We start from the raw sequence: 11,073 nt of genomic DNA on the forward strand, positions 1-11,073 counted from the left end.
ATTATCCAGTGGAACAATGGGAAGTGCTAGCTAGTAAGCTAGCATTTAGTGAGCATGATGTCAAACAAATAAGAAGTTTGGCTGATAACACACAACCTGTTACCATGGTACTGCAGCAATGGAGATGACTAAACTCACAGGCTACTAAAGAGGATTTTGTAGCTATACTACGTAATGCTAATCTTGACAGTGTGTTGCAATTACTTGGAATGTGAAATAGTTTTTTATTCATATTTTTAATGTGTATATTATGTTTATTTTATACAATGCGTATTTTAATAGTGTTTTCAAACAGATCTATACACGCATAAACCAGCCTGTTGGTCATATGTCAAAGTGTGTCATATGGAAATATGCATTTAAATGTAGCAATAGATTGAATATTATGTTACTATTTTAGTACAGATGATGCAATCATAACTGGAATCCTCAAATCCACTGAGGTCATACAGTCTTCATGGTCAGGTCACTTAAAGTTGAATAGCTTAAATTTATGTGATAGGATGTCATGTATAGTCATATTATCAACTTCTGACACCATTAACTCTCATATAGAGAGCACATAACATAACTGTAACTCATGCATGTAGGCCTATACTATGTAAGACTCAAGAAGTGGAGATCATCAATACAGTAGACATGGACTGTGGTGTACACTATCATCATGAGACTAATGGTGACGTTATGTTACATTCAACAACTTAATACTTGATAAATATTTTGTGGAAGTGACACATGATGAGGATACTGCTTTTGGTACAGATGCTTCTACAAGGAAAACAGTTGGTAAGTTACTACAAGACATGGAGCAATTATGTACACACAGTATATAATTATTATGCAATACACAATATTATCAACTTACATTGTGCACGTTTTTATGTTTGTCTCAATACAGCTGTATTAGGTAGAAAGAAAACAATAAAAGAGACGCTGGAGGAGTTAGTGTAGAGAGCACAAATGATATAATACTCTAGATCGGATACTGGCACTGCTAATCAAAGCAGATGCTAGTGTTACCACCTATGACAGAATTGATAGCAGCTCTCACCAAAAGTTTGAGAAGAAAGATAAATTTGCACCAAGGCAGAAAAATGAGACACAGCTCCGCTTCTCAAAGACATCTAGCAATCCTAAGTGTAATGCTCAGTGCCCTTTAATCCTCAGTGTAACCCAGTTTATCCTCACGTAACCCTCATGTAACTCAGTGTAACCCAGTGTGTCCTCAAGTAATCTTGTGTATCCTCATGTAACCCAGTGTATCCTCATGTAACCCAGTGTATCCTCAAGTAACCCTGTGTATCCTCAGGTAATCCAGTGCACGTGTATTCTCATGTAATCCTGTATATCCACAGGTAACCCTATTTCACCATCTATCCCCATACTAGATTATTTCCCAATATTTCGTTACCATTTTGGGCACTGTGCACACTTATTACTGTGTATACAATCTGTCACAATCTATATGAACCTATTCAGCATGTCATAATACCAACTTTCCCCCATCTACAGTGTAATCCTGTAACTTTGTAACCATTGTATATAGCTGGTTACTTTAGTAATTTTTGCGACTTTCTCTTACAAGCCATATCTATCAAAATATTAAGGTATTTATTCTTTGAAACATGAGTCTTATTCCCATGTACTGAGGAGAATTATGTAACGTTGTATGGTGGAGGATACACGTACCAAATTGCACACATTTTGCAACAAATTCAGTATGCACAGTAAAATGAGCACTAATGTGAATCATGTATCTGTACTTGTCATACTGGTAGCATTTGTTTCTAATATTCAATTTTTACAGTGTAGAGCAGATTTGCTCCTCTTGTAGCTAATGCATGTTTCAATAGTCCTGGAATGATTGTGGCATATGGCATAGCCAATTTGTTGTGACATTATTATACATTTGAAATTTGATAGTACAGGTCCCATAGAGCTTTCTGGCCAGAGGCATGTGGGCATAAGAATTTGGTGTTGGTCACAAGCACATATAAGACTGAATTGTGCTTGAAAGTGTGTGACTTGACCCTTGCATAAATATGTGTTATTTACTTTTGTGATGCTTCATGCATTATACAGGAGTAAAGCACATGAACCAATAGACAGATGCAAAGAATACGTAATGGAGGAGCCACAAGTATATATACTCTCAATACAAGACAATGTTACTTGATTGCTTGCTCCTGTATTATAAGGCCAAAAAGGAAGAGGACAGATGGCAAAATTCATGTTGATCTCATACGTTGATACAATCACTGTTGCAGCCATCTCAGATCTTGCAGAGTAAAGAGTAAGAGAGTTTACATCTTATCCAAAATAGAGTTTGACTATATAGATGACCCTGTTTCTCAGAAATAAGAGTTGCAAGTCTTTTGTAGGCAACAGTTGCAGCTGGCCCATCCCTCCAGTGCATGAAAACACCAAAGGAGAGAAAGTGCCCCTTTCTACCTCACGTATTCACTCATCGTACATTCTCTTCTTGTCCAGTTCAGCCCAATGATAGCATTGAGCCAGAGGGGAGGAGGAATAGGAAGCAGCCAAAGGGTTAAAAAGTTTTACATCAAAAAAGGCCATTTTCCTATCCTGCCCACCAAAACTTTCTGCACTTACATCAAGCCTAGCACCATCTTCAATGTTAGCAGATCTATAATGGAATTGTTCTCCTGACAAAGGCTGTAATGATGGTTCAATGCGAACATTGTGGCAGACTTCTGATAACAAGGATGCCGTGATATCCCACAATTCATTATGCCTTATTGAGGGAAAGCCACCAAAGGAGCAGCTGAAAGCATGCTCAACAGTCATTGATTTCCCACAAACACAATTTGAAGGTAGGGAAGTGGGCTGCCAACCATAACAAAGACAAAGGGCATCATGAAAGGCTCCTTTATGTAAAGTATAGCCATGATCAGATAGAGGAAGGGTAGTAAGCCAGCTAGACGAGCCTTTCTCACTAGACAGTAATAGAGAACGTTGTAACTTGGGTGAAAGGATAGGTAAGAGTTGATTATACAAGCCTGTCGACAGTTGGTAAAGGCTTGTTGTTTAGCACCAAGTTGAAGCTCCAAAACATCATTAATTCATTAGAGTAGATAGAAGATTGTTGTAAAATAAGATCCACCAAGGGAGCAGTAATACTAAATGAAGAAGTAAATTGGCGAGATGTTTTTGGCACAGGTTATAATTACTGTCTAAAGAGTTTACAAACACAGATAATCATACAGGGGTGCAAGGGATATAAGTAGAGTTCAAGTTCTTGTATAAAATCATCAACATCATTAGTGATTGAGGTAGATCATTCCATAATTTTACTGCAAGAAAGAATGTAAATATGTTTCAGTTCTAATTGGTGGACTGATTTAGTGTAACGATGAGAGTGACCACAAGTACATGAGGCTAAGGGAGTTAAGAGTAATTGATGAGACTTCAACAAGACCATGAATCAATTTAAAGAGCATAGGTAGTGTAAGACATTTTCTTCTTTTGTTCTAAAGTTGGCCAGGATAGCTAGGTGGTCCAGCATGCTGCTGAATCGAGAAAAGTCATTCATAATGAAATAGGCTGCATGCACTCCTCTGGACTTTACTGATCTAATTGATAGATTTGATACTGTACCAATACATTATACAATTGCCATTCTGTTAGTACAGTTGTATGCTTATCCTATGATTTTTTAGCAATTGAGTTGCAACACTCTAATACAGCAGTCACTGCTACTTTGGCCACCAAAGTCGTGAGAAAATCTGTGCTCTGCAACCCCTTCAGTTACAAATGAAGAGTGTTCTGCAAAAGGAATTTTATTTCCACCCATTTCTCCATTTCTCGTTTCCCGTTTCCCATTTCTCCGTTCCTGGTTTTACCACTACACTTCAAAATGGCGGAAAGGTGTTGCCAAAGTGATGACGTAGTTTTGGACATCACGAGGGACGTCTGGTTATGGAAAGGACGTTTTCGTTACGTTAGGCATAGACAATTATAAGATGGAGCGAAGTGGAAAGGTTGAAAAAACTTTAGACACTTTAGAGGCTCTTCCTATAGAGTTGTTGGTGTACATATTCTCTTTCGTTAGTAACTGCCGTGACAGAATGAAACTGCGTTATGTTTCACAACGACTACGAGCAGCAGTGGAAACTCCGTCATTGTGGAGGGACTTTATCTGGCCACATTTTGATTATCGTGAAAAATATTCAATTAGGAGTTTGTTCAAGTCGTGCGGTAGGCATGTGAAGCGATTGTCATTTCCCAGTGTCGTGAGTATACATGTGAGAGTGCTACAAAATTGTAGTAACGTCCAACGACTTAGTTTGCCTGCAGTTAAACTGAGTGTCAACCAATTAAGGACAGTCATGCAGTCTATGAAGAAATTACAATATTTAGATGTTTTGTGGGTATCAAAATATGATGTTAAATCACTACTTTTGATTGTAGGGTATCCTGTCTATGGTTTTACCATCAAAGAACTTACAATCAGAGAACAAGTGAAGGATACCTCACCTCACGAAGCATTAGTTTTTTTGCTTAATGAGTGGACAGCATCAATGCTAACACCACATAAGTTAAATGTTGTTGCTAGTGCTAGCCTAAGGAAAGTCATGACTGAAGTTTTAGGTTTACTTAAACAGTGGTGGGTGTCTAAAAACTCTGTGTCACAGCCACTGTATCATGTTGGCCATTTAAATCTGTGTACTAGTTTTAATGTCATCATTGGTTTGGTTCCTGTATTTCCCACGTACCATGTTGAGATTAGCTTTATGCCATCCTTTAACATTTCATCTGTTACTGCCAAGAATTATGGATTGTCAGGATCAGAACAGGATCATATTTGGTTAAGTGAGCGTAGTACTCATGATGGTTGTGTATTTCACAAGGGCAGTCTGATGAAGGGCTACTTTGTTGATGATACTTTTATCACTCCTATAAACATTAAGAATATTGAATTTTTGACACATTTCAGTGCTGCTGGATATGATTTCTTCAATTCTGAACACCTAGAGCAATTAGCTGTAGTTTGTCCCAACTTACAAAACCTAGACTTAATGCATAATGTTAACTGTTTGAAATGTTTGCAAGGTTTACGTGCAATTGCTACTCATCAAAAGCTAAAAGGTTTAAGCATTTTAAGGATTCCAGTTGAAGGATTAGAGAGCCGTGTAAAACTATGGGAAGTTTTAGTGGATTTACCTCTAACTTATTTAGCTATTGATTTGTGTTGTTTGCTAGGAGACAACCTAACTAAGGAGATTATCATCAGTCAACATCAGAAATGTGTAAATCTAAAAGCATTAGAGACGGGCAATAACTGCATTAACTGTCATAAGTGTCAGACTGAGAAAAGGTTGTTGCTATCCAACTTTCCATCACTTATCCATTGCATTACAGGATATCTTGAGAATGTTGCTGTTTGTGATACACTTAAGTATTTGTATTATACTGGTTGGGGATGCTCTTTGGAAATGGCTAATTGCAACTTGGAACAGGTGTGCATTTTATCAAATGAATTACCTCTGCCTGACAATTTCATGATCGCGCTGTCGGCTCATGGTGGACTGGTACATGTATTATTGAATGTGAACTGTCGTGTCACGCAAAATGGGATTGCAGCTCTTATAAGAAATTCTCCAAACCTCATAACTTGTCATGTCTATAGTGCTGGTTTGTGTATGTCACGAAATTTCAGATTAAGACTAAAGAAGAAATATGCTCATAGGAAATTATTTTTGTGTGGCAGTTACTGTTTCGTAAAACGTGAAGAAGATTATTATAAGCTTGTTGAATTGATGTTTCAGCATAACATGGACTTCATGACAGTTTGGCATTAGTGACTGAGTAGTTTGTAGTTTTTGTGTTAACAAGCATCCTTATTAAATATTTTAAATGTGGGATAGGGATTGCTGAAAAAAGCCATAAAATAGAAGGGGTGGTAATGTAATATTTAGTTTCATATCATGCTTCATTTTGAGATGAGTCAAAATAGGAATTGTGGTTTACACCCCAGCAATCCCTTCTTGTTTCGTGGCTTTTTCAGCAATCCCTATTCCCCATTTAAAACTTTCAATTTTTAGCCATCTAGTTTACATACTTTTTAAAACCCAGTAATGGGCTTGTTTTATTGATATGGTGAGTGTTGTAGATAGAGCAATTTACACAGGGGGGAGGGGTTGTAGCAAAGTTATGGAGGGGCTTAGCCACTCTAAAATTATCTATAGCTGTCATTTGAGACTTGAGAGCCCTAGCTCAATGGCATCAATACTCTAATAGAGCAGTCACAGTATTCTTCAGAGGAGCAGTGTTGCAAGCTACGTGTGTAGTTATATAGTTGGCAAAGGGCAGCTATTGTCAGCAGGTATATAGTTACCTTTTTTAAATTTATCTTTTTGGTCTTTGACTTACAGCTAGGCCATGGTATCACCAAGCTAGACCCCCAGTAAATAAAAAGTGTCTCCTCCCTCCTCCCCCCCCCCCCCCACCCTGAATTTACATTATTTTAGCGTCTTTAATAGCTGTCAAGTTGAAGCTTTGCTGTTATCAGATACACTAGACTGCATTATTAGAGTACTTTGACTGCTCTTGGCTGTACACAACACAATAATATAATATTGCACATTCCTACAGCTGTTGCTATACATGTATCTGCTTATCATTGCTGTCACAATAGCATCCTAATGCAGTGCTCATGAAAACACAGGAGATGGTATCTCTACCTGCATGTCACCAGACATGAAACTCTGATAAGTTAGACAGTAAGTAGTCGTGCTTTTAATACTCTTAAGCACCATTCCAAGATCCCAATGCAGTGGCTAGCCTGCATTGTATTATGAACAAAAGGGTTTTCCCCTTAATTTAGCAATCTGAAATCATAGTTATATGTCTCTTAATAGGAATTGGAAATGACATCATGTGCCCAGTATGCAATTTGACATCACCTGTTGATGGGTACCACTTTGAAGAGCATGAAAGACTAGTCATAATAGTCCTTAAATATCTGTAGGTTTGTATATTAATGAAAAATGTCACAATATACACACCATGTACTATAGTGTGTCTATTGTGACATTTTTTGTTGTGTCAGATACACTTTGAGTGTGCATGGCATACTTCATTTTTTACAGTGTATGAATTTTCTCTAAGATTAACCAATATAATTGCTTTGGTGTAAGCCACTGACTTTTCTACAGAAGAAACTCTGATGTACCTCAAAGAAGATACCCTAGTTATTCTTGGGTGCACATTATTATTAACACAACATAATACTCTTTTTCATGTAGTATGGCTTCAAAGGGTGTCATAGTATACTTAGCTAGTTTATATATACCTTATCTATAGTCCATACTTTCAATGCAGTCTGTGTAGCCCGGGTGACTGTCCTATTTAATGACTGGCAGTTAGTGAATTAGTAGTAGTGAAGCTATAATCATAATCTTCTGTGCTTTTAATGAATCTGTAAATATGAATAAAAATTTGTATAACTGAATGCAGCTGACCCCCCCAGGAGGACCAATTGCTTAAAGTTTATATAATTATATGGCTACTTTCACATGTATAATAGGTGTACCAAGAGGTATACAAAGGTAGCTATAGGGGGAGTTTGAAGCACAAGATGAAATGATTTAGCTGAGTCCCCAAATGTGTAGCTATACACCCAGTGCATGGTGTGACCATATTAAGTAGGTCCCAACAATAGCTATAAAGTTTACTTTAATTTATGAAGAATCACAGTCATCCTTGTATTTTTCAGGGCACGTATATACTAGGGATGTGTGATGCAGTAAATTCTGCGTATCATGCATATGTATCAAATGCATTCAACTCTTTAAATCGTCAAGCAGCATTGCACAATATTCAGCATTTATGTCCATCATTCTCCACTATCCTTATCAATACTTACAGGACTGATGTCAATCTATACATTGGAGGTGAAACATTGCTATCAGAAGAGGGTAGCATCCAGGGGGATCTCCTAGCTATGCCCATGTATGCTTTGGGAGTTGTTCCTTAAATTAAAACCTTATCTGATGACTTTGTTAAGCAAGTTTGGTATGCCAATGATGCTACAGCTTGTGGATCCTTGCCTGATATTCGCTGCTGGTGGAATGAACTTGCGTCTATTGGTCCTACCTATGGTTATTTCCCTAATCCATCTAAAACTCGTTTGATTGTCAAGCCTTCTCATTCTGATGCTGCCATCTCAATCTTTCATGGTACAGGTATATTAATCACTGCTGCAGAGGGAAAGCATCATTTAGGGGCTGCTTTAGGCACAGCCTCTTTTGTTTCTTCTTTTGTTAACCACAAAGTTTCTGTGTGGAAGCATGAATTAGAAGTTCTGGCTGATATATCTGTGACACAACCGTATGTGGCTTATGCTGCTTTCACACATGGTGTTATCAGTAGATGGAACTATCTGGTCAGATGTATTCCTGATATAGGTGATCTACATAGTCCTTTGGAGGAGGTGATTTGTACCAAACCTGACTGGACAGTGTGCATTTAACGGTGTAGAACGTGAATTGCTTTCTCTTCCTCCTAGACTTAGTGGTTTAGGTATAATCAGTCCATCCAAATATGCATCTCACCAATTCACTTCTTCATTTAGTATTATTGCTCCCTTGGTGGATCTTATTTACAACAATCTTCTATCTACTCTAATGATGTTTTGGAGCTTCAACTTGGTGCTAAACAGCAAGCCTTTACCAACTGTTGACAGTTTTTATCAAGCTTGTATAATCAACTCTTACCTATCCTTTCACCCAAGTTACAACGTTCTCTATTACTCTCTAGTGAAAAGGCTCATCTATAGCTGGCTTAATACTCTTCCTCTATCTGATCATGGCTATACTTTACATAAAGGAGCCTTTCATGATTCCCTTCATCTTCGTTATGGCTGGCAGCCCACTTCCCTACCTTCAAGTTGTGTTTGTGGGAAATCAATGACTGTTGAGCATGCTTTCAGCTGCTCCTTTGGTGGCTTTCCCTCAATAAGGCATAATGAATTGCAGGATATCACGGCATCTTTAAAGCTTGTTATCAGAAGTCTGCCACAATGTTCGCATTGAACCATCATTACAGCCTTTGTCAGGAGAAAAATTTCATTATAGATCAGCTGCTAACATTGAAGATGGTGCTAGGCTTGACGTAAGTGCAGAAAGTTTTTGGGGCAAGGATAGGAAGATGGCCTTTTTTGATGTAAAAGTTTTTAACCCTTTGGCTGCTTCCTATTCCTCCTCTCCTCTGGCTCAATGCTATTGTCGGGCTGAACTGGACAAGAAGAGAATGTACGATGAGCGAATACATGAGGTAGAAAGGGGAACTTTCTCTCCTTTGGTGTTTTCATGCACTGGAGGGATGGGCCCTGCTGCAACTGTTGTCTACAAAAGACTTGCAACTCTTATTTTTGAGAAACGGGGTCATCTATATAGTCAAACTCTATTTTGGATAAGATGTAAACTCTCTTCCTCTTTACTCCGCTCAGCAGTGATGTGTTTAAGGGGTTCGAGATCGACACACCACAGATGTAATATACAATTGCAAGATCTGGCTATTGACTTGGCCTGTTCCAACAGTATGGAACTTCAATAATCTATAGTGTATGTATACAAATGTTTTGATATGTGCTTTATTAAAGGCTTCATTTTTTCTAATGTAATATTTTATCACTGCTACAAAACTGCTTAATATCATGATGCTGAAGGATCATATATATCACAAATGTATGTTGTAATCCATCAGTTTGATTTTGTGCAATGCTTGTATAACTGAACATGTAAAATTTTTAAAGATTTTCACATTCTTACTATAAGTCATATAAAAAGGTCCACTTTGTTTCTAAAAGAACCTACCCAGACAAAAGTCTTGCTACGGCCCTGTAATGTGTTTACACACAAAAGAAACCGACTGCTACCACATTGTGTTCTTAAAGTGTACTTGTACATGAAAATCTTTTTATCAAAACATTTCATAAAGCTTTGTATTGTACAGCAATCTTCCCCCAGGATTTTTTTTGAAAATAGATGCTAAAAGGTTGGCATTTCAGGCAATAAAAATAACGTTTTTTAGGCAAGCTGAAGACCAGCTGTATGGATGATATACTGCCACTGTAATTATACCATCTGCACATGCATGTGTCTAAATATAATATATTGGAATGTCACAGATTCATGGTGAATAAGAATGGGAAAGATTGAGCACTCTCCCATGATCAATAGGGGCAGTGGAGCAGAACAAAGAGTGTCTTAAACAATGAAATTTACACATTGCACAGAGTTGAAGTATGGATGCTATTTGTGGGCTCTGCATGGAGGAGCTTGTCCACCATAATCTTATATTTTAATGAAAGCTCGGTTTAGACAATCTACATGTAAATTAAGTAGCTTTTAAAAGAAAATGTAATTGTGACTGTTCTATTAGAGTGATTGTTCTATTAGAGTGGTTGACTGTTCTATTAGAGTATCTCGATCTTGCATTGCATTTAATACAAGCACTGAATTAGTTACTCGGAGCACTTAATTTAGCTTCTTATTAGTAGTATCTAGTAAACTGTAGCTAATGCCGGACTTTTTCTCCTGAAAATTTGGACTTGTATACTAAAATTGTGGACCTTTTTGGTCCTTTTTGCTAAAATTGTGGAACTTTTTACTGAAATTGTGGACCTATTTTCCAAGAGGGCGGTTCTTCAGAACCCCCCGAACCCCCCTGGCTACGGGCCTGCATTATCTAGAAACCTCTTGTGATCATTCTTGTTACAGGTATACACAATTATTTCTTTGACTATTTTTAGATTCATGCACATATTCTTGCGTGCTCCACTTATTTAGAAAATCATCTCATGACATTATTATTCTGACCTAGTTATTTACAAGTATGTAGACTTGTTACTAATTTTGCAATTGGTGGTAATCACATCACTTCCTTTTCTTCACTTCAGGGCTGGACCTGTCTAGATCTCCTTATCAATAAGACTCATGGTTTCATCATCTTTAGATGGTAAGTGCATCTTCAAACTTATCTTCATGGTCAATTTTGCTACCAATGGATAAACCTTTAATCAGAGATGGCTGCAACAGTGATTATATC

The sequence above is a fragment of the Dysidea avara genome, chromosome 11 (genome assembly GCF_963678975.1).
Source record: "Dysidea avara chromosome 11, odDysAvar1.4, whole genome shotgun sequence".
Classification (NCBI taxonomy): domain Eukaryota; kingdom Metazoa; phylum Porifera; class Demospongiae; order Dictyoceratida; family Dysideidae; genus Dysidea; species Dysidea avara.